General features: G+C 43.7%; 1 protein-coding gene across 1 annotated transcript in view; it reads left to right on the plus strand.

Annotated features, from left to right (window-relative positions):
- Positions 1-23,720: 23,720 nt before the first annotated feature.
- LOC126336536 (protein Tob1-like) overlaps positions 23,721-26,101 on the plus strand; it is a 143,009-nt gene continuing 140,628 nt past the window's right edge. Inside the window, exon 1 of the mRNA XM_050000354.1 lies at positions 23,721-23,861. The gene's annotated coding sequence lies outside the window, so the exon portion shown is untranslated. The remainder of the gene's footprint in view (positions 23,862-26,101) is intronic.

Consider the following 26,101-nt stretch of genomic DNA (forward strand, 5'->3'; position numbering starts at 1 on the left):
TTTGTTGATGTTCATCTTATATCCTCCCTTCAAGACACTGTCCATTCCGTTAAGCTGCTCTTCCAGGTCCTTTGCTGTCTCTGACAGAATTACAATGTCATCGGCGAACCTCAAAGTTTTTATTTCTTCTCCATGGATTTTAATACCTACTCTGAACTTTTCTTTTGTTTACTTTACTGTTTGCTCAATATACAGATTGAATAACATCGGGGATAGGCTACAACCCTGTATCACTCCCTTCCCAACCTTTCATGCCCCTCGACTCTTATAACTGCCATCTGGTTTCTGTACAAATTGTAAATAGCCTATCGCTCCCCGTATTTTACCCCTTCCACCTTCAGAATTTGAAAGAGAGTATTCCACGTTACATTGTCAAAAGCTTTCTCTAAGTCTACAAATGCTAGAAACGTAGGTTTGCCTTTCCTTGATCTACTTTCTAAGATAAGTTCAAAATGGTTCAAATGGCTCTCAGCACTATGGGACTTAACATCTGCGGTCATCAGTCCCCTATAACTTAAAACTACTTAAACCTAACTAACCTAAGGACATCACACACAACCATGCCCGACCGTAGCGGTCGCGCGGTTCCAGACTGAGGCGCGTAGAACCGCTCGGCCACATCGGCCGGCTCTAAGATAAGTCGTAGGGTCAGTATTGCCTCACGCGATCCAACATTTCTACGGAATCCAAACTGATCTTCCCCGAGGTCAGCTTCTGCCAGTTTTTCCATTCGTCTGTAAAGAATTCGCATTAGTATTTTGCAGCTGTGACTTATTAAACTGATTGTTCGGTAATTTTCACATCTGTCAACACCTGCTTTCCTTGGGATTGGAATTATTATATTCTTCTTGAAGTCTGAGGGTATTACACCTGTCTCATTTATCTTGCTCACCAGATTGTAGAGTTTTGTCATGACTGGCTCTCCCGAGGCCGTCAGTAATTCTAATGGAATCGTATCTCCCATTTCATCTTCGTCTACATCCTTTTCCTTTTCCATAATATTGTCCTCGAGTACATCGCCCTTGTATAGGCCCTCTATATACTCATTCCACCTTTCTGCTTCCCCTTCTTTGCTTAGAACTGGGTTTCCTTCTAAGCTCTTGATATTCATACAAGTGGCTCTCTTTTCTCCATAGGTCTCTTTAATTTTCTGATTTTCCTGTAGGCGGTATCTATCTTACCCCTAGTGACTGCATCCTTACATTTGTCCTCTAGCCATCCCTGCTTAGCCATTTTGCACTTCCTCTCGATCTCATTTTTGAGACGTTTGTATTCCTTTTTGTCTGCTTCATTTTCTGCATTTTTGTATTTTCTCCTTTCATCAATTAAATTCAATATTTCTTCTGTTACCCAAGGATTTCTACTAGCCCTTGTTGTTTTACCTACTTGATCCTCTTCTGCCTTCACTATTTAATCTCTCGAAACTACCCATCCTTATTCTACTGTGTTTCTTTCTCCCATTCTTCTCAGTCGTTCCCTAATGTTCTCCTGAAACTCTGTACAACTTCTGGTTCCGTCAGTTTATCCAGGTCCCATCTCCACTAACATTCGTGCAATCTTATTCACATATGATAGTTAGTTATACATGTAGTCCCACATCTTCAGGGTGAAAATTGTTCAAGCGGATGACGATCCGAAACCGAGTATTTCGAAATATGGAACCGGTGGTCAGAAATGAATACAGTCTGATTTCTCCGCATGTACCCAAAAATCGGGACATACGAAAGCGAGCCATGGAATTTAACAAAGCGAAATGAGCAAAGAAGCATCATAGATGCAATTCTTAGGAAAAGAATCTGAGCACACACTTCCGGCAGAGCGAACAGTGTTGACAACAGAGAAGAACTGGGAGGGAAAAGCTTAATTGAGGACATTGGCCGGCAGCGGTGGCCGAGCAGTTCTAGGCACTTCAATCCGGAACCACGCTGCTGCTACGGTCGCAGGTTCGAATCCTGCTTTGGGCATGGATGTGTGTGATGTCCTTAGGTTAGTTAGATTTAAGTAGTTCTAAGTTCTAGGGGACTGATGGCCTCAGACGTTAAGTCCCATAGTGCTTAGAACCATTTGCACCATTTGAGGAGATTATAGTATACGGAATAACTGAAAAGACAATGGCAGATGAATGGAAGACGACAGAGGGCACAAGATCTATAGGAAGACCGAGAGAAAGGTGGATAGATCAGCAATCCCAAGCAAGAGGACGTAACAGGCGAATTCCTAATGCTCGCAGAAAGAAAAAGAAGAAGGGCAACAACAAATAATACTGAAAGGAATCAAAAATTCTGCATTATTTTTCACGCAAATGAATATTTATGGAGCCATCGGCGTTCCCAGTCCCGAGCGCGCTCTGAGTGGAGGCACTGTTGGCGACGTACAGCGCGCGAGACAGCGTGACTAACGCTGCGTGACGTGGCTGTGCGTTCACGCACGGTCGAGCTCATTATGTTCTGTCCTCTCTGGTGCTAGTCGCGTAGGATGCTGTGCAAGTGCCCGGTACCGAGTGCAGCGCACCTGCAATTAACTTTCCTGTTATTCGGTGCAGAATGCCGATGTGTTGTTCCTATCTACACTCCTGGAAATGGAAAAAAGAACACATTGACACCGGTGTGTCAGACCCACCATACTTGCTCCGGACACTGCTAGAGGGCTGTACAAGCAATGATCACACGCACGGCACAGCGGACACACCAGGAACCGCGGTGTTGGCCGTCGAATGGCGCTAGCTGCGCAGCATTTGTGCACCGCCGCCGTCAGCCAGTTTGCCGTGGCATACGGAGCTCCATCGCAGTCTTTAACACTGGTAGCATGCCGCGACAGCGTGGACGTGAACCGTATGTGCAGTTGGCGGACTTTGAGCGAGGGCGTATAGTGGGCATGCGGGAGGCCGGGAGGACGTACCGCCGAATTGCTCAACACGTGGGGCGTGAGGTCTCCACAGTACCTCGATGTTGTCGCCAGTGGTCGGCGGAAGGTGCACGTGCCCGTCGACCAGGGACCGGACCGCAGCGACGCACGGATGCATGCCAAGACCGTAGGATCCTACTCAGTGCCGTAGGGGACCGCACCGCCACTTCCCAGCAAATTAGGTCGCTGTTGCTCCTGGGGTATCGGCGAGGACCATTCGCAACCGTCTCCATGAAGCTGGGCTACGGTCCCGCACACCGTTAGGCCGTCTTTTGCTCACGCCCCAACATCGTGCAGCCCGCCTCCAGTGGTGTCGCGACAGGCGTGAATGGAGGGACGAATGGAGACGTGTCGTCTTCAGCGATGAGAGTCGCTTTTGCCTTGGTGCCAATGATGGTCGTATGCGTGTTTGGCGCCGTGCAGGTGAGCGCCACAATCAGGACTGCATACGACCGGGGCACACAGGGCCAACACCCGGCATCATGGTGTGGGGAGCGATCTCCTACACTGGCCGTACACCTCTGGTGATCGTCGAGGGGACACTGAATAGTGCACGGTACATCCAAACCGTCATCGAACCCATCGTTCTACCATTCCTAGACCGGCAAGGGAACTTGCTGTTCCAACAGGACAATGCACGTCCGCATGTGTCCCGTGCCACCCAACGTGCTCTAGAAGGTGTAAGTCAACTACCCTGGCCAGCAAGATCTCCGGATCTGTCCCCCATTGAGTATGTTTGGGACTGGATGAAGCGTCGTCTCACGCGGTCTGCACGTCCAGCACGAACGCTGCTCCAACTGAGGCGCCATGTGGAAATGGCATGGCAAGCCGTTCCACAGGACTACATCCAGCATCTCTACGATCGTCTCCATGGGAGAATAGCAGCCTGCATTGCTGCGAAAGGTGGATATACACTGTACTAGTGCCGACATTGTGCATGCTCTGTTGCCTCTGTCTATGTGCCTGTGGTTCTGTCAGTGTGATCATGTGATGTATCTGACCCCAGGAATGTGTCAATGAAGTTTCCCCTTCCTGGGACAATGAATTCACGGTGTTCTTATTTCAATTTCCAGGAGTGTATTTTGTGCGGTTGTGTTGAAATTTGCCTATCAAAGCATGTGCTAAACTTTCTCGTTCGTTTCATGCTGTTTTATCGGTGTTGTGATTTTAATGACTAGCTATTTTATATCTTTATTACGACTTTTGGATATATTTCTCTGAGCCGTTATTTCCGCACTTCCGTTCGTGACGACCCAAACACATGAACATCTTTATTATTTTTGAACATGCTGCTCCACTTGTTGGAGACTATACTGCTTGGTCTCCATCGCACTTTGGTATTGGCGTTCGTCTGTACTTAAACAATAGATAGTCTCCTCGTTGGACTCGAAGAAGAGCTCCCGTCTCCTGGCCAGAACAATCAGCGGTCTTCACTCTCGTGCACTTTTTTTGGTATTGGGTTATGTGAAAAGTTGCCGTGTCAAAACTGAGTGGAAATAGAAGAGGAGTTGGTTTTCTGAGTGCTGTCTGCTCGTCCCAATGTACAATAAACAACATGGCTATTACATTGAGTGCAGTTAAATGTTATTCGGAGTTGTTTGTAACAGACACTTTTATCTTGGAGATCCCCGCTTCGAACAGTTACTGCGAGCGTTAATGCCACTGTAAAGCGTAAATTGTTTTTTTTTTTTTTTTTCAACAAAAAATTAAATAGTCATTTCAGTCCACTGGTTCGTTATCTCAGTGTACTCAGTTTCCCATCATCTACCTTCTATGACTTTGCCCCTAAAGGTTTCGGACTCCCTGCGAATTGTAACTCTTAACTGCACTGGATAACAAACGGTGATGCTCGCCCGCAATCAGTATCTGACATACTCGTCATACACTGGCATACTCCACATTTGTTCTTTCGAATACAAAGTAATCCCCAGAAATTGCGGCCCAGTAAGCACCTTTTGAATTCAGATCAATTTGAAAAAAATCGCACATACAGCCCAGTAAAAACTGTTTTTGTCCATTTTCAACTTTTCGCTTCATAATGAATAGTAGATCAAATTTCGGGCATGCAGCCGCGCAAATAAAATTTCTTCCACTGATATTTCAGCCGCGTATCGTCCGGCCATCCTCAGAGACGAAATATCAGTGGAAGAAATTTTGTTTGGCGGCTGCATGCCCGGAATTTAATGGACCAAACTGTTTTTGTTTGCCGACACCTATTGTACTTGAGAGAAAAAGTCCATACATTAACAAGTGAACTAGACGTTTAATCCAGCACTGACTTCCCCTTATTTGACGCTCTAAAAGGTCTTCCACAAAATTTTCATCTCGGCGCCCTCAATGATTTTCCCTTCATGCAGAATTTGGTGCATAGAAGTTTCTTATGAACGTCTACATCGATTGTTCCCCGAGATTAGGGTATTTGCTGTTGTCTGAGAGTCCAACTAATGCCTGTACGTGCCAAAGTTAAATTCAATAAGTTTGTGTGACTGCCTATAACGCACTGATGATAGATACGAAAAAATGCATCTTTCGACTGACGCTGACCCACGTTTTGTCTCTTTTTACTTTACGTCGCCACAAATAGTTTCCGAGCTTCTTAAAACCGCAAATAATCGCCAGGGCTTCCTTTTCAGATATTCTATAATTTTTCTCACATTTGTCAAGGTCTGAATTGCTAATGCTATGGTTTAATGAATTTTTTCCTTCTGGGCCATTATTTCTTGTACGTTTTTTACATCTGTAGCATAAAAATTGCTGTCGGCGTCCATATGTAAAGTTTGAGACACATATGGGTGATGTACCACATTATTCCTTATTAAGTCCCCTTTTAAATCTTCAAAAGTAGACTGACTTTCTTCAGTCCAGATAAAATCATTATTTTTTCCTTAACAATATGTTCAGATACTTATTATTGAAATTGTGTCCCTCCAAAAATCGGTGACAGAATCTGCAGAGATTTTTTAAAGTAGTTTCTTGTTTTCAGGATGTGCACAGTTGTTAATTGATATTAATTTTTCTGAGTGCTTGCCAGTCCCAGACAAGGTAATTATTTGTCCAGAACCTTCATTCCGTTGTTAACACACATACATTTCCTTAGTTTCAAAGTCATTCCCCCATCTCTTTTCAGTCACATCCCATTCTAACATTTTATAAGTTTCCTGTTGAACTGCTTCGTTCTTTGACCATGGAACTGGGTAATCATGCACAAGAAACAGATTGTGAGGTATTATTTCCATGCAGTGCACAAATCTCTTTGTTATGAGTCTTTCTTTTAACGTTTTGTAATCCAGATTTTTGTATAATGGTAAAGTATGGTATTTCATTAACTACTTCCTTAAAGTCATCCTCAATTTTCTCAGCACTGTTCAGGTTTTTCACTAGGCCACTGTCAAAGCTGTTACATAGATTTGCGTTTTCAGAACTGACTTCTGTTTGCAAGAATTAAACTTTTGTCCATCTTCACATTCTAATTCTTCAAATTCCACATCTATAGCTTTCAATACTTGTGTGTCCTGATAATTTGGCCTTAAGACTCAACAATTACATTTTGTTTCATGAACCAAGCAATTCCTACAATCATTTTTGTACTAAGTTCAGGACCCACTAAGAAGTCATACTCAAATTCACGTCCTTTTATTTTAAAATCAGTTAGAACTTATGGCTACGAAATTTTTCACGAGTCCTCGTGTAAGAAGTTCTTGGTTCACTTGCTGTGTCAAATTCGGATAAAATTCCAAGCTTTCGATGATAGCCTTCATCATCAATATCATGCCTGATGATGATGGTGGAAGCTATCATGTAAAGCTTGTAATTTTATCCGAATTTGACTTTGCGAGTGAACTGAGAACTTTTTATGCAGTAATAACTTCTGTTTTATAAGTTTACTAGCTTTCCCATTTGTACCCACAACTATGGCGCGAATTACACATATAGTAACTAATCCATCATGCATTCATGAAATGAGTGAGGCAGTCCACTACTCTATGATTCAATACATAATAATGCGTGTAGTTTTACAGTGAAGAGGCAAAAAAACTGGTACACCTGCCTAATATCTTATAGGGCCCCCGAAAGCCTATATCGATGATGTTTAGTTGAATGGTTCACACGCTGATGCTTGTTGGTTGATGGCCCAGCATTGAAATCTGCAGTAACTCGCGTAAGGGTTGCACTTCTGTCACGTTGAACGATTCTCTTCATTCGCAGTTGGTCAGGATCTTTTTCCGGGCTCAGCGATGTCGGAGATTTGATGTTTTACCGGATTCCTAATATTCACTGTACGCTCGTGGAATGGTCATATGGGGAAATCCCCACCTCATCGCTACCTCGGAGACACTGTGTTCCAATGCTTGTGCGCCGACTACAACACCACGTTCAAACTCACATCTTAATAACGTGCCATTGTAGCAGCAGTAACAGGTCTAATAACTGCGCCAGATGCTTGTTGTCTTCTATAGGCGTTGCCGACCGCAGCGCCGTATTCTGCCTGTTTACATATCCGTGTATTTGAATAAGCATGCATATACCAGTTTCTTTGGCGCTTCAGTGTATATTCCATATTTATATTGATAAAAGAGTCTGTGTTCCTGTATTGTTCTAAGTATTTTACTGATCCTCCAACAACAAATCTTGGTCGACCTTAAACTCATTTTAGGATATGTTGTTCGTTGACAGTATGTCTTTATCTGGAGGTCTGCTTCTGCAATTATTCAGCATGTGTAGTCATGTCTGGGGGTTTCGTTTTTTCTGATTCGGTTTTAATTTCAGATTTTTTGCATTGACATTAAATCAAGTGTGCTAACTTTCTTTTTCCATTGTGTCAGTCATTACGATAGGGCTTTGATTGGCACTGGTTTTCAAGACAGCAGCTTTAGCTTAATTACCTTCATATATCAAATAATTATCATCATGGATTTCAGTGACACGTATACAATCTCTCAGATTTAGATAACATCTTTCAGCAACAGTTCCCTTCATCGGCGCGGTCTGAGGCGTCCTCTCACTGTCGGAGATTCGAGTCCTCCCTCCGGCGTGGGTGTGTGTGTGTGTGTTGTCCTTAGCGTAAGTTAAAGTTAGATTCAGTAGTGTATAAGGTTGGATGTATGTATGTGTATGACCTCAACAGTTTGGTCACATGAAATCTTACCGCAAATTTCTAAATTTTTCTTTCATGTCTGCTTCATTATCTAGCAATGCTTTGCGACGCTAATAATGTGATGTCCTTCTGCCTATCATTTGCAACATTTCTTGCTTCGCTGCAAATAATTTCTTTATCCGCAGCTCATGTACCTTGCACACCGCTTATTATTTCCCTACACATCACACTTTACCGTTAGCAACATACGAATTATACACGATACTTGTATTACTACACACCTTGCCTCCTCCTTCTCGACTGACATCATACTCCGGATGCACTTCACTGCTTCCCTTTTCATTTCTTACCATTCACACTGCTGCAGACCTTTGTACAGATCATCACTGTGTTCTAACCAACTAAGCATTCCTGATGACTTACTTCTGCAAAACTCCTCTGATTTGATTTTAGATAAACTGTTGTTATGACTTCTTTCTTTATCCATTAATGTATTTTCATTTCCGACTGATATGTTATCAGTATTCAGTAGACCAGGTTCCACGCTTGATACAGTGATGTCAACCCCTGACCTTGTTACTGTAGTTACGGTGTTCATCTTATCGGCCGGCTACACTCGCAGTCTGCAAGAGTCCAGCATCAGCGCTGTCACTCTTTTTTATTACGTGCCAGCAGCGACTCATCCTGTATACAAATATTGCAACGACTGAACAGTCTCTGTCGTTATTTCGAGTGTGGTACTTGCTACTTCTGTTACATGTGTGTCTCTTACTTTTGACGCAAGAAAGCTTTTCCGCGTATGTTTGGTCCACAAAGTATGAAATCGGTGGTTTTCCTCATTCCCTATCGCTTGGTTCGAATCCTCTGCTGTTGGGTGGCCATCCGGTCGATCGCGACTGACCGGTCGTTCGCGGCTATTAGCCCAGGCGATCGTGGCAAGGCAAAAAACTTGTGAGTTTAATATACCTAATAGTAAGTTATATGCAAAAAATACGTAGAACTCACTGTGCAAGAGTAACTACGAACTGCTGTGCGTATAATTTTGAATTATTTTTCAATCGTCGTTCCATCACGTTATTTATTCTGTCTTTCACGCAGTACCTCTATTTTCCACACAGGACTCGCATTCGGGAGGACGACGGTTCAATCCCGTCTCCGGCCATCCTGATTTAGGTTTTCCGTGATTTCCCTAAATCGATTCAGGCAAATGCCGGGATGGTTCCTTTGAAAGGGCACGGCCGATTTCCTTCCCCATCCTTCCCTCACCCGAGCTTGCGCTCCGTCTCTAATGACCTCGTTGTCGACGGGACGTTAAACACTAATCTCCTCCTCCTCCTCCTCTATTTTCGGCACGCGATGGATTTAGACGGGAAGCACGTGGGACGTCGGGATGGGGCTGGTTTCTATCCGTCAGTTGACAACAGACTAGCGGAGATACGACGCCAACAATTACCGGCGTGAATCAGAATTAGACTCTGCACGGCGCCTCGTACGTTACGGATAAGTGGTTTAAGAGAAACTGAACTAATTTCAAATGAAGAAAGAAATGCTTCTGAAGGTTCATCAAATAAAGTAAGATAATTTTTTTCAATATGATTTTACTCCGTCACTCAACCAAATAACCCACATACTAACAAGGGGAAGGCCTCGGACACAGCCAACCGATTCGGTTCAGATTTGGCAGGTCGCTTGTGTACAACCTAAAAGGAAGGAATCTAAGATATTTTGGGTCAACATCCCCGCGTTTTCGAGGAAATCACCCCTAAAGGTTATGACGAGCGGTCGACACAAAATTGGCGGGATCGACAGATAATTGTAAACAGAGCATTTTTCATCATCAGGTATGGGGCCCGAAAACGCATACTTTTCCTGAAATCGAGGTAAGAAACTTTTACAACTGCCTCTTCTGTACCCACATGGTCAACGCTTTTCGCCGACAGCACCGATAGCGCAACGGCGAAGGTAACTGCCTGCGAATCTCGAAGGAACGTAGTGTATATTATTCTTTTGGTTTGTTTTTTCCATATCTCAGTTGATAGGGATAGGAGGGTTAATAAGGTAAGTAAATCAATAAGGAATGATAATAAGGTAAGTAAATGAACAAGTAATGGTAATAAGGTAGGCAAATAAATTTCTCAAGCCTCTTAGGATAGTAAGCAACTAAAATGTTACTCCAGGTTACTTTACAATGGCTCTTCCAGTCACTGTTACGTGTCCGCACTTTTCTTCGAACAACTAGATGGATGGTACTTGTCATATAAACATTCGAGACAAATATACTCATGGCACAAAGAGCATCTAATGAATGCAATCTTTCGACAGCTACACTGTTCTTTCCCTATGATATGACGAAGAGGCAACCAGGACAAAATAACTCTCCTCGCTGTAAACAAGCGTCACACGGTTGGCTATCTGTGATCCCTCGTGAGGAAGTCGCAGGACTTTTACTCGGAGTTCTTTTCATGTGACAATGCTTAAAAGTTTAATAGTTTACTAACTCACGGCGTTTGGGAAATTAGTTTGCCTACCTTATTATTATCTTCCCTTATTGATTTACTTACCTTATTAACCCTCCTATCTCCATCAATAGAGATATGGAAAAGTACAAACGAAAAGAATAACATCCGCTACTTTTCTTCGAGATTCGAACCCGGGTTTACCGATTATCAGCCAGTTACCTTTTTCTTTCAGATCTCATTTTGTTCGGTTTTGGTCGTTGCATCTGCTCGGTGCGGACGTCGTAAGACATGCACTTAAGTTCGTTGTTGATCGTTTACCTCAGTTTTTTTTATTACAGAGGGCAGCTAACTCTCTGACCGAACACGCTGAGCTACCGCGCCGGCATTACCTTGGCCGTTGCGCTACCGACGCTGTCGGCGGCAGGCGTTAACCATGTGGGTACAGACGGGGCAGTTGTAAAAGTTTCTTACCTCGATTTCTGGAAAAGTACGCGATTTCGGACCCCATACCCGATGATGAAAAATGCTCTATTTACAATTATCTATCGATCCCGCCAATTTTGAGTCGATCGCTCGTCGTAACCTTTAGGGGTGTTTTTCTCAAAAACGTGGCGGTGTTGTCCCAAAATATCTTAGATTCCTTGTTTTAGATCGTACACAAGCGACCCGTCAAATCTGAGCCGCCAGCATCTCGTGGTCGTGCGGTAGCGTTCTCGCTTCACACGCCCGGGTTCCCGGGTTCGATTCCCGGCGGGGTCAGGGATTTTCTCTGCCTCGTGATGGCTGGGTGTTGTGTGATGTCCTTAAGTTAGTTAGGTTTAAGTAGTTCTAAGTTCTAGGGGACTGATGACCATAGATGTTAAGTCCCATAGTGCTCAGAGCCATTTTTTTCTATAATATGTTTTTTTTTTTTAAATAACAATCAAAGGCCACTGTCCCAACGAAGACGTCTTTCACCTTGGCGCATCCGTCGGCTCCGTGCGTATGGTGACCAGCTGTGAAAGACTCCCTACTTTGCTGCAGCAAATCCACCACCCTTGTTCCAGCGTCCTCGAACCCATGTAACGGAAGGAACCAATAACCATTGCCTAATTCATCAACACGTATTGACTAATATGAAACTAGTGACACAAAATGTGATGGATATTTGTTTCGATATTGTAAATTCTATAAAAGGAAAAAATCTCTCCGAAGGTGACTCTTTAAGCAGCAATTAGATGAGAAGGAGCCAGATTTGGCATTGCACACTGACTTGAGGTGGCTCAACAGAAGCAAGTTATTGCAAACATTTGGATATCTATTAGACGAAATAATAAAACTTCCTGAAGAGAGAGATGATGATTATCAGCGCCATTTATACTGGCACTGTGATTTAGCATTGTTAGCAGATTTAGCGGAAAATTGAGCACATAAAATCTGGAATTAAAAATCAAGAATAAAACATTAGCGGAAATGATGAGCTCTACTGCAGCACTCCATAGTATAACAGTGCCTAGGATAGTTTACATTGACATAAAAAACTTTCAACAATTTGTAAATATGAATCATCATACGGAAAAACAGCATATTACAATTTCATTCCTGACAAGCACACGGCAGAATTTAACAGTTGTGTCAGACTTCGAAATTCGCTTTACTGATTTGAAAAAAATTGAGAAGTTGGTGGAATTCATCAGTTGTCCGTTTAATAATTCCACTGATCATAGTGACATCTATTAAATGACCAAAATTAGCAGGTACATTTCAAATGGATCACTGATACTGCAAAACGAAATTGTTACTTTGCGTTGCGATATATTTCTAAAAGCAAGGTCATCCATTGACCTAGATTTCTGGGCACTGATTTCCACGAGAAATAACCAGATTTGAAGAAATGTGTTGAACAACTGCATTCATGTTTTGGTTCAACGTATTTATGTGAATCAGCATTTTCCTGCTAAAAACAAACAAAAATTAAACACCGTTCTCGCTTTACAGACGCTAATACATTGGATTCTTTAAGGTTGGCAATTTCCTATTACAAACCTGACTTTGTTAATCTACCGGAAGATACATAGACGCAGTGCTCACACTAATATGAATAAGTAGTTAGTAAGAATAATTTTCAATGTTATGTTTTCCCTCTTAATAAAAGAAAAATTGGTACATCGCACAGAGTTTCGACAGTAGACAGTAGATCTAGGCTATAACCAAGTTGGTCACCACTGCTCCACTGGGTCTTGTTGAGTTAAATCCTCCATGTACCCTGCATATCATACTGACTCGTTACCCTTCGTTATCATTTCTCTCACTTTTACGTTGATCATTACTGTTTTTAAACTAGCGTAAATAACGATTTCCTCTCCAGCTGTTCTCGTCATCCACGTGTTCCAGAAATGTAGCAACATTTTTATTATTGCTACTTACAAAACGTTTAGAACTTCTGGGAGTTTATTTTAAAGTTCCCAGACAATCCCAGATCCTGAGCGTCTACTTGTAAGTGCACTATTCTCCTGAACTACCCATAAGTCTCAAAGAAATTTTTCGTAGATTTTATGCCCCTGTTGTCTTCATTATACGTTTCCGCTATAAGCGATTCTGTTTTTGATCAGACCAGTACTCACAAAAATAACTCGTGATTTAATCCATTAAAAGTTATTTGGCCTGTACTTATATTACGTGACCGTTTTTTTGGAAATAATCGCATAACATTTGCAAAATTATAAAGCAAAAGCTCAGTAGATTGGAATGGTTAATCGGCAATGAGAAACGTGACGCGTAAACATTACTAGTGATTGACGGTAGCTAACTAATCTAACTTGCTCTTCTTGAATTATTTCATTCGAATTTCCATACTTTATAGACTAAAGCGCAAAAGAAACTTGTATGGGCATGCGTATTCAAATACAGAGATATGTAAACAAGCAGAATATGGCGCTGAGGTCGGCAGTATCTATAAAAGACAACAAGTGTCTGGCGCAGTTGTTAGATCGGTTACCGCTGCTACAATGGCAGGTTATCAAGATTTAAATGAGTTTGAAAGTGGTGCTATAGACGGCGGACGAGCGATAGGACACAGCATCTCTCAGGTAGCGATGATTTCAATGTTGGGCCGTCAACAAGTGTGAGCGTGCGGTGCGAACCATTCAACGAAACATCATCGATATGGGCTTCCGGAGCCGAAGGTTCACTCGTGTACCCTTGATGACTGGACGACACAAATCCTTACGCCTCGCCTGTGCCCGTCAACACCGACACATGACTGTTGATGACTGGAAACATGTTGCCTGGTAGGACGATTCTCGATTCAGATTGTATCGAGTGGATGGATGTGTGCGGGTGTGGAGACAGCTTCATGAATCCATGGACCCTGCTTGTCAGCGGGGGACTGTTCAAGCTGGTGGAAGCTCTGTAATGGTGTGGGGCGTGTGCAGTTGAGACTCTTGATACGTCTACATACGACTCTCACAGGTGACAGGTACGAAAGCATCCTGTCTTATCACCTGCGTCCTTTCATGTGCATTGTGCATTCCGACAGGCTTGGGCAATTCCAGCGGGACAATGTAATACCCCACAGGCCAAGAATTGCTACAGAGTGGCTCCAGCAACACTCTTCAGAGTTTAAATACCCAACTTCCCATACATTAATATTAACTGAGTATATCTGGGATACCTAGAAACATGCTGTTCAAAAGAGATCTCCACCACCTCATATTGTTACGGATTTCTGGACGGCCCTGCAGGATTCATGGTGTCAGTTCCCTCCAGCACTACTTCAGGCATTAGTTGAGTCGATGCCACGTCGTAATGCGGCACTTCAGCGTGCTAACGGGGGACCTGCACGATATTAGGCAGCTGTACCAATTTCTTTGGCTCTTCGGTGTATAAGTTAGAGGACGTTGAAAACAAGCTGGGATGAAGCAATAGAGCTTTGGAGTCATACAGGTCCCTTCGAGTGGTTCTTCGATGCGAGCACTGGGAGCCAGTCATGGCATGGCTCGCTGCCGTTGGGTGCCCAAAGCACCGCAGACACAGACAAGATCATCTGTGGCGTAAGGCCTCAAGCCACGATCGCTCTTACGGCCCAGAAGTGGAATAGAAAGAACGCTGTTTTTAGCGAAGTCCGAGGACGCAATATTGTGAATAAAATATATGAAAGCTGCGTTTTCTCCAGAAAGGACCAGGTGCTATGGAGTGGGAACCCGCAGTTTTGGATAATCTACATTTACATCTACATATATACTCCGCCAGCCACCGAGCGGTGTGTGGCGGAGGGCACTATTCGAACCAAAGTCATATCCCCCCCCCCTCCCACCCTCCCGCGAGAGGGAAAAATGTCTGAACGCCTCAGTACGAGCTCTAATTTCTCTCATCTTTGAATGGTGATAATTGCGCATTTTGAAAGTTGATGGTAATAATACATGCTCTATATCCTCGGCGAAGATCGGATTTCGGAATTTAGTGAGCAGCCCCTTCCGTTTAACACGATGCCTATCTGCAAGTGTATCCCACCTCAGACTTTCTATGAGATTTGTAACGCTCTCGCTATGGCTAAATGTACCAGTCACGAATCTTGCAGCTCTTCTTTGGACCTTTTCAATCTCTTGAATGAGACCCAACAATACTGTAAGACTGGAGGAACTAAAGTATTGTAAGCTATTTCCTTTGTTGAAGGACTGCATCGCTTCAGGATTCTACCAATAAACCGCAAGGCGGAAATGTGAGATTTCTTTCTAGCAAATAGTGCAAAGTTACTCATACTTCTTCTTCAGAGAGAGCCTCGAAGACTATTTCTTCGCGGACGGCCATCATCGCTTCACCTCCTAGGGTCCCGACCGCCACAGCCCACCGCCAGAGCAGATGTTCCGAGGGACTTCGGGCTGATTGGCAGTTGGCCGTTGGCGAGGGCCGCTGGTGTGCGCCAATGACTGATTCTGCAGCCACTTCAGCCTCCGCCTACAGTTTACTACGGTGAGGTCGAACCGCAACCGTGAGACGAATAGGAACATCAAAATCATTTTATAAAATTTCATAACTTCCTGTTTCACTTCGAAGGCTTGCATTCAGATTCAGTGACCAGCTAGCTTTTAACCCAACCATAGGTTCAACACACTCCCTTCTTTGATACTTTCTCGCTTTTCTACTAACACCACGACACTCATGTTACAGCTTCGCAGCTGCAGTTTTATCATTTACTCGTTTATTACAATATTACACCAGACCCTTTTTTCAGATATGCTTAAGTTATACTAAAACAATATTATCATTGCTTGTCAAATGTGTTCGTTAACGGAATAAACCGAACTAATTATGATTCTTGTTTCATTTAGTAATAATCTAATTCATTATTCATTACTATGTACGATAATTAATTAACGTTTGTCACATACACAGGTCCAATTTCCACACCTTCAACTTTGAATCACGTAGTCGTAACATATCACTTATGTTCCGACCCCCATTGCTTCGATCTCCTGCTATATTACTTATTACCACATTAATTTTTGCCAGATCAGTTATGTCTTCACGAAAGACTCCTTTGAATTCTTCAGAAAACAGATATGGTGCTATCCATTTTGATTTTCATATGGATCAAACTTCTCCTCACTGTCCAAAATCTTACTTAAGGCAGTTATGTCAGATATTTGGGTTTATCTTTAATTTTCTTTTCAAGATCACAAATTTTACAGTGAATGACGGAAGTATTTTTGATACACTTCTGTTTGCGAACAACATCCTGTTCATTTAATTCTGTCTCAGTATCAGAAATGACTTTTCTCGAAGTTCAGATTTGGACCTATTTTCATTGACAGTATCAGCTTTGAAGAGGGACACTTTATAGTTCAATTTCATTTCAGTCACAGGTTCAGCAAATTCCTGAATTTTCTCTACTTCCGACTCAAAGCTTTCGTTGGTATCATTTATCTAACCCTGCACAAATATAACATTAATAATCAGATTGTGCACTTCTATTTTGACATAATTAATTCCAGTATTTAAAACTTACTCCTTCTTGTCACTATCACCAATTTTTTGATTCATTTTACATTTTGATTTTACAATCAATTTTAGTTCTCAGCGCCTTGATCGGAATCTCAGTCATGCTAATTTGTGCCTTGATTAGAGTGTCAATTTTGTTATTCTGTTCCTCCATTTCCCTGTCATTCCTGCTGTTTAGTGCCTTAATTTGACTACCTATCAAGGAATATATGTAATGGTTATAACTGCAGATATTACTACTGGTGACAGATCGGTGTGCTGAATAATATTACGTCAGTATTTATATCATTTGCAGACTAATAATTATCGCCTTTACAAGTCATATGTGTTTAGGTATGTTAGTACCTGCCAGTAGGTGTGGTAAGAACAAGCCGTTAATGCTGATTTTCCCCTGGGCAGCAGATCAGGTGCTCAAATTTTGATGTGTGGACACAAAATAGGTAGTCTATACTGACATGGGTAGTCCAGTTAGTGGTGCAGTATGACCGTGCAGGAAACAGCTGATTGTAAAGTTTGTGACATGTCTGTAGGAAGAGAAAAAACAACCAAAACACTGCTGTGAGTAGATATTAAGTTACCACATATAAAAATACCTGCATTAATATCTGCTGCACTCTGCGTAGGAACTAAACTATCTCTGAACAGGCCTTGTAAGTTCCAATGGTACCGACTGGCCGCCATGTCATCCGCACCCGACAGACGTCAATGGATGAAGATGCGGAGAGGCATTTGGTCAGCACGCTACTCTCCCAGCCGTTGTAAGTTTTCATGACTATAGCCGCTACTTCTCACTCAAGTAACTCCTCAATTGTCCTCACAAGGGCAGAGTGCTCCCAGCTTATCAATAGCACTCGACAGACCACGATGATCACCCATCGAAGTGCTAGCCAAGCCCTACAGTACTCAACTTCAGTAACCTGAGAAGAATCAGTGTTAACACTGTGGCAAGGCCGTTAGCACGTGTGCGTGTGTGTGTGTGTGAGAGAGAGAGACAGAGAGAGAGAGAGAGAGAGAGAGAGAGAGAGAGAGAGAGAGAGAGAGAGAGAGAGGGAGAGAGAGGGAGAGAAGAGACGCCCGCTAAACCCGCTGGGCAGATAATTAGGATTGTGGAAAGGGCCAAATAAGATGGGGTCAGTTTCACCTACTAATTGTAATTTATTGTAATTGAATAAAACATTTACAACGAAAGCGGCAATAGCCGAACGTTTACCAAATGCAACTCTTTCACTGCCGAAGTCCTTCAAACAAGAAATCTTAAAAATCAACAAGATAAAAATGGAGTTAAAATAGCAAATAAAATAATTAAAAGAAGCCTCAAAGCACAGTAGATAGAACAAGCATATGCAAGGTGCAATACGAACGGCTGTAGGTCCACAATAAAATTTTCAAGATTTTAAAAATAAATTACCATAACCTTTCAAAAGCAGAAGGCCGTAATGTTTAAGCTTGAAAGGTAATTTTAAGAATAAGGTTGGAAGGCTGAAGGCCAACCATTGATTTACATAAATTGGTTTACATAAAACATAATTAAAATTTATTTTCTTTTAAATCATTGGCTATAATAGATTACCAACAGACAATTAAACACCGGTGAGGAAGACAGCAAAGACAACGGCACTCAGAAGCCTCCAGCGAGGTCGGTCTGCCCTCTTTCGCTTAGGTGAGACAGGTGGTGACACCAACTATACTTGATCCGTCGGAACCCAACCAGGGGGCAGCCACGGACCGACCGACACAACGAGTTGCTTGCCATCATTCTGTGGTGTCACCGCCAGACACCACACTTGCTAGGTGGTAGCCTCTAAATCGGCCGCGGTCCGGTACTATACGTCGGACCCGTGTGTCGCCACTGTCAGTGATTGCAGACCGAGCGCCGCCACACCGCAGGTCTAGTCTAGCTAGACTCCCTAACACTCGCCCCAGTTGTACAGCCGACTTTACTAGCGATGGTTCACTGACAAATTACGCTCTCATTTGCCGAGACGATAGTTAGCATAGCCTTCAGCTACGTTATTTGCTACGACCTAGCAAGGCGCCAGTATCCGTACTATTGATATTGTGAATCATGTACCATAAAGAGCGACGTTCGTCATTAATGGATTAAAGTTAAGTATTCCACCAGCTACGTCCGTTTTTCTCAATTCTAATTCCCTTGTCATGTTCCAGACCTCACGCCAGCCTGCGTGAGCTGAGACGCGTGCATTTCGGCCTCCTTTAGGAACACGGTTGGCTCACCTGCCAACCGCAACACATTCAGTACGTGAGAACTCAAACACAAAAGGTTACGAACGTGATAATCCACAATGATGTATGTACTTGCTGTCAAAGTTGCAAACCACGCTGGACAGCGACAACAGGTGAGGAAAGGACGCTGCCTGAAATTACGTTAGTGCCCAGTGCAGGTAACCCACTAACGGCCACAAGGCCAAAAATTCCGCTGGTGCACTTGAATTTGAAATACGGTAATGTAGTTAACTTCACCCAAAAGGAACACTGCCTGAATTTACGTCAGTGGCCAGGGCAGGTAACCAGAACTCAAACGGCCACAAGGCAGAAAATTCCGCTTGTCCGCAGCAACCGACTGACTCCTCTCTGAATGCCGACAACATCTAAAATAGTCGTCAGTGGAAATAACGCCAAGAACAACCTGACAAACACTTGCACGAAGACCTCAACGATACCGAACAGTAACTAAGCACGCACGAAGACAAATCGGGAGTCGATGCACGCACACACTCCCAGCCAACTCATGAGCCAAAACACATCGTCCAGTAGGACGACCGACCGACGATCCACCAAGACCATGGCCCGGCTCAAGTGATGCGTGGCGGCAATGGTCGGGCTAGCCATGTCGACGCAGACCTCACTGCTGCTCCAACCCGACTGCACTAGCGCCGCATTGCAACTCCCCGACTGACAGGTGCGGACTGCGCTCCACACGCGTCCCAACTGACTGGCAGACCTCAACTCGCGACTCAAACTCTCTTACGACAGACAACGACCGAGGAGTAATAGCAGTCGAACAACGATACTACAAGAGGGGATATATCGATACGCGGCTGCTAACGCCGCTCGCGGTCAGGCAAAGCAGCAACTCAGTGACAGTAGTAATTTAAATTAAAGTAGAGAGGTGGAAAATCGTTAAAAACAAGGTGTAAAATACTTGATGGCGGGAACACGAGCCATGCACACACGTACAGCTCAATATACAGGGTGTTGCGAAAAGGTACGGCCAACCTTTCAGGAAACATTCCTCACACACAAAGAAAGAAAATATGTTATGTGGACATGTGTCCGGAAACGCTTACTTTCCATGTTAGAGCTCATTTTATTACTTCTTTTCAAATCACATTTATCATGGAATGGAAACACACAGCAACAGAACGTACCAGCGTGACTTCAAACACTTTGTTACAGGAAATGTTCAAAATGTCCTCCGTTAGCGAGGATACATGCATCCACCCTCCGTCGCATGGAATCCCTGATGCGCTGATGCAGCCCTGGAGAATGGCGTATTGCATCACAGCCGTCCACAATACGACCACGAAGAGTCTCTACATTTGGTACCGGGGTTGCGTAGACAAGAGCTTTCAAATGCCCTCATAAATGAACGTCAAGAGGGTTGAGGTCAGGAGAGCGTGGAGGCCATGGAATTGGTCCGCCTCTGCCAATCCATCGGTCACAGAATCTGTTATTGAGAAGCGGACGAACACTTCGACTGATATGTGCAGGAGCTCCATCGTGCATGAGCCGCATGTTGTGTCGTACTTGTAAAGGCACATGTTCTAGCAGCACAGCTAGAGTATTCCGGATGAAATCATGGCGGTGAATCGAGGAAGTACAGTACATACTGACGAAACTAAAATCAGCTCTAACGTGGAAATTAAGCGTTTCCGGACACATGTCCACATAAAATCTTTTCTTTATTTGTGTGTGAGGAATGTTTCCTGAAAGTTTGGCCGTACCTTTCCGTAACACCCTGTATACGAGTCGCGTAAGACGTAACACCCTCTTTATTCCGCGGGCGATTGCACGTATCAGTAAGCGGTTTTCGGCGAATCATAGCGGACTATGGGGCACATGGCATATGCTTTGGTACATGCACAATAATCACAACATTTATATTGACCGAGATAATGAGGCAAGTTCATGTTTTTTAAATGGCACGCTATACTTTTCTTACAATCATTCGAACGCTCTTGAAAAGACGCGTATAGTGATATAACGCATGTTGCTATTGTGATTCAACCTTCCCTTAAAAGACGCTGGGAAACATTGTACGATTGAAGGTCGAGGCGGTCGGGAGCGGCTGCAGACCGTAAACACGCTTCGCGCGCCCCGAGGGCCGAGTTGCCGTGCTGTATGCAGCACGCACGGCCTACGCTACGTAGGTAAATCCTCATTTACCAGCGTCTTTTAAGCAAAGTTTGAATCACAATAGCAACATGCGTTACATTACTATACGCGTCTTTTCAAGAGCGTTCGAATGATAGTAAAAAAAAAAAAGTATAGCGTGTCATTTAAAAAACATGAACTTGCCTCGTTATCTCGGTCAATATAAACGTTGTGATTATTGTGCATGTACCAACGCATGTGCCCCATAGTCGGCTTTGATACACCGCTTGTCGATACGTGCAATGGCACCCGGTATTAATGGGGTGTTAGGTCTTACGCGACTCACACTCACCCTGTAATATATATATATATATATATATATATATATATATATATATATATATATATATATATATATATATATATATATATATATATAAGGCTTAGCAATATTGTCACCTAATCCCACAAGCCAGATCTCGACTTACATGAATAATGAATAATTAAGTACAGTTATTTCGAACATGGATCAGCTGTATACTAAGACTGGCAGAAAGGATTGTTACTATATTGATGTACCATCCCTGAATTACGACATAAATTTCAAAAGCACAACTGTACTAGGTTCTTCGTCGAAGGAGCTGTGACGAAATTCCTGTTTGGCCATTCAATCAGATGCACCCATAAACACCCAGCAGACACTCGATTAGTACCCGAGAGGACAGACAGAGCGTACTGACGAGTGGTTAGAACACTGTACTTGCGTTCGGGAGCACGACAGGCTCAAATCCGCGTCCAGCCATCCGGATTTAGGTTTTCCATAATTTCTCTAAAATCGCTTCGGGCAATTGCTGGGATGGTTTCTTCCTTGTCCTTGAAACAGTCCGAGCTTGTGATCCATCTCTAATGGCCACCATGTCGATGGGACGTCAAACCATAATCTTTCTTCCTCCCGAGAGGACAGACATGTTTACTCAGTCAAGAAGGATTGTACAATCATATCAAGTAACTTGATTCAGGAAATGGGTTTGTCTGCACTGACAGAGGACGTATGGAGCACTGTGGACAATTAGGTTGACTACCATTATATGACTTGCCTTGACGTTGCAATAGACAGAGGGGCACACATGGAGACAGGTCCAACAACAACGCTGGGCAGAGGAATGGAACCACATCGTCATCTCACACAAGTCCAAGTCACGATTCTGCGTACGGAATTACGAAGGCAACATACAGGGCGATTCGGCTTGCACTACCTAGAGGTTTTATGAAACACGCTACGCCTTCAAATACCACGTGCAATATTTTCATATTCTTTGGCCTGTACAGAAAGAAAGAACATGACTTTCCTGTATGAAATTTAATGTAGTTCAGTTTTATGTTGGGGTACTTTTTTTACGAGAAGACATAGTTTTCGAGTTATTCAAGAAAAACACAAAAGTGACCTTCAAACGCGCTTTCCTCAGGTTGCCTAAAACCCATAGGTAGCTGCAGCTTAATTACCCTGTACGTATGTGTAAACTGTTTGGAGAACGGACGTTGCCAGATTGTACTCATCATCATACAGGCTTAGCAACTGGCGTGACTGTATGTGGCACCAGTAGATACACAGCAAGAGCGCCTCTAATTGGCATAGTCGGTAATTAAGGTAGCAGGAGCTTTGTTTCTGGCGTCTGAAGGTCAGTCGCTGTGCCCTATCTACGAGGTCTCCCTGACGTTATCTTTCAACAACTCACCGGAGGACTACATGTTGCCCTACTCTCCTGACCTAATCTTATACTGAGGGTGGTTGACTATTCTCCCGGTCAATACTTTCTGCAGATCTGTGACCCAATGAAAACATCGTGGGTTGCCAAGAGGCTGTTATGCCATCACTCACCAATAACAGCGATTGATGAAGTCCTGTATCTGTCGTGCAGGCTCAGTTCGACTATGGCAGCCTAGAACCAGAGTAGTTGCCAAAAGTGGCAGCTCCGTACTACATTTCGCACTCTTTGTACCCCCAAAATACCTAAAAGTTTAGCCATAGTATACTGTGTGGGCAGAATACGTAATATTTTGTTATTAGGTATGCGTCTTGGCGTTGCAGTTTTAGTTGATATACTGGTCGGCATAGGAGAATGTCGTCGCCAGGTGATGACTGTGTACCATATTTCCAGAATGAGATTTTCACTCTGCAGCGGAGTGTGCGCTGATATGAAACTTCCTGGCAGATTAAAACTGTGTGCCGGACCGAGACTCGAACTTGGGACTTTTGGCTCTCACGGGCAAGTACTCTTCCAACTGAGCTACCCAAGTACGACTCACGCCCTGTCTTCACAGCTTTACTCCTGCCAGTACCTCGTCTCCTACCTTCCAAACTTTACAGAAGCTCTCCTGCGAAACTTGCAGAACTAGCACTCCTGAAAGAACGAGTGCTAGTTCTGCAAGTGAGCTTCTGTAAAGTTTGGAAGGTAGGAGACTAGGTACTGGCAGGAGTAAAGCTGTGAAGACGGGGCGTGAGTCGTACTTGGGTAGCTCAGTTGGAAGAGCACTTGCCCGCAAAAGGCAAAGGTCCCGAGTTCGAGTCTCGGTCCGGCACACAGTTCTAATCTGCAGGAAGTTTCTGTACCATATGTTAGGGCCTCCAAAAGTTGTCTCTCAAGCAGTTGCTCTTAGCGGGTGAATGAGTGCGTATAGACAGGGAACGCAGGCGTCGGCGCAGCCCACTTTCGCTGTCGCGCGACTGCAGCAGGCAGGGCACGGAAGCGCTTTTCGGAGTTGGCCCGGCGCGGCTAGGAGCAGCGCGGCCCGGCCGTAATGATCGCGGCTGCCCCGCAAGCCGCTCTGCCGGGCGCGCGCCCGCGTGGCTCGATACTAGGACGCCAGTTCGCCGGCCTGCCGCCGCGGCGCCACCGTCGCGCCGCTAGTTGATAAAAGCGGGCGTCGCGCGCCGCGCCGCTACAGTCGCAGGTCGACCGCCGCCAACGCGTGGAAGCGCTTATCTTCCTTTTTTTATACTTTTCTACTTTTATACTTCACCGTCGTCGTCGGCTTGAGCAGTTCTCGAAGCGCTGCGAGCGGCGAAGAGGAAGGCTGTTCGAGACGAGGTGAGTACTCGAATCAGCTAGTCCAGCGTGTCTCGTGTGTGCCGAAGGGATATTTTTAGTGTGAAACTGATACCGTATTCAAATTACGTTCCGAGCGTACGCGGAGAGCTCTGTGCGTTATGGCAACATTTCTTCGTGAAAAACATGCTGCGTATAACTTGGCGGAACTACCTAAGATACTTCGCGCTACAAGACTTAGAAATGATATATATACTAGGTTGAGCTACGAGAAAATTGTGTGCTACAGTGTGTGCTGATGATAAGACCTCCGGAACATTTTTCTGCAGGATTCGTGCACGTCTGCACAACCGTACTTCTCTAATGCCCAAAATCTGGGCCTGAACGAATAAGGATTGTTGATTACACATACGAATTACTTAAGAAAAAGTTTCAGCTGTATGCCATACAACTTTCGCATTCACGTGATATTTTCATTTGTAGAGACATACTTAACAAACGGCCACCATCCATATGTGAACAAACAAGTGATGATGTCCATATCTGTAGGTCATTATCCCTGCAATGCTTCCTAATCGTAGCCCGTGCAGTAACTGCAATAATACGAAACTTATACCTGTGAATCGATACTTTACATATGTCAGTATATCTACATAAGGAATAAGTGTGGTAATCAGACATTTAGGACACTTCTCCATGAATTAGCGTCGGTTCTATGCCATAGTGGAGTATACTTCAGTAGAAACAAACTTCATGCATTCCAACCATCCATACCCGCCAAACAGGCGCTGAAGACCACTGGGTCACTTATTCCTAAATGCGTTTCAGTTTAATCCCAGAGCATTCCTGTAAAGATACTAAAACTACATGTGTATAGAGATACTTAAGATACCGTCTGTGGCAATAGACATATGGCAACAATCTACAGTAATCGAATACCTAGCCATGTTCCGACCATTCATCTCTCAATTCCATTGTATAGAATTACAGAAAATGTATACCTGTTGAGCCTTACTTTAACTACAAAAACTATTAAATGTCAGTAGTTAGATATGTTCATGAGTTTCCCGTAACGACTTAAATAGTATTCGATTGAATAACTGCTGTCACATATTACGAACATCTGTAGAAGCAAATTCCACATATGGAAATAATACAAATGCGAACGAAAATTTCCAATACGCTGCAGCCTGAGAAGCATACTTCACGTATGGGAACAATCTACAGAGAAAATATAACTGCATATGTTACGGACTTTAGATCACTTCTGCTGTAACACGTTTACGTTCCGTCTCACAGAATTACATGAGATGTATACATGTCGAGACGTGCTTCATTTATAGCAACTAATAAGTGCCGCTGGCTATAATGTTTCATCACTTCCGCCGCAGTTGGTTATAACACCATTCGTTTGAGATCCTGCAGTCACATTTTACGAACAACTTGAAGAAACGTAGCTGACATATGGTAATAGTCCTTAAGTACCGAACATTCCCATTCACGGTGCAGGCGACAGTACTACATCGCTCTAGCGACGTAGATGCAGCGCTGTTCGGGAAAAAACACCGTCTGCTGCTCTGTAGGTGCACCTTCGATCAGAAATGTACTCGGAGCTTCCTGGCATTCTCAAGGTCAGCTGGCGGCAGAAGCACCGCAGTGCGACACGGCTGTTAACGAATCAGGAAGGTCACAGTCGAGGCTGGCTGCAGACTCGCACTCACCTTCGACTTTTAAAACGCTACTGCAGCACAGCCACCTGGTCGCATTTCCTGGTTAGGAGAAGCACACTGGGTAATAGGCGCAACCTCTTGACCTTTGGCGAATGAAGTTACTGACCATTAACTACGGTAACATGTTGTTCTATAGCAACATCACGGTCTCTGTAAGAGAAAAATGCTTTTGCGATGAGATGAAAAGAACTAAAAGGAACGGGGAATTGTGAAATAAAGCACTTCGGTGTGGTTCATCGATAGGCTGCAATGTGGGACAGCACAATTCGAAACAAGTCAATAAGTATTGCTAGTAAGCAGCAGTTGGAAATATTTCTTTACTCCGTTCTTCAGCATATTCATTCAGGCTCTTAAACCACGTCCCACAACGTAGAGTTAGGCAAGATTATCACGTACTATAAGACATCGTCGACTTGAAAATTATTGATGTAAAAATATCTTGAATCAGAAGACTCGTTACGCCCTTAAGTGAAAGTTGACAAACAATACATCTTGCAGGTTACAATTTCTGAATATCGTAGTCGTATTGATGTACGTATCGCAACAGTTTTG

This window comes from Schistocerca gregaria, chromosome 1 (assembly GCF_023897955.1).
Source record: "Schistocerca gregaria isolate iqSchGreg1 chromosome 1, iqSchGreg1.2, whole genome shotgun sequence".
NCBI lineage: Eukaryota > Metazoa > Arthropoda > Insecta > Orthoptera > Acrididae > Schistocerca > Schistocerca gregaria.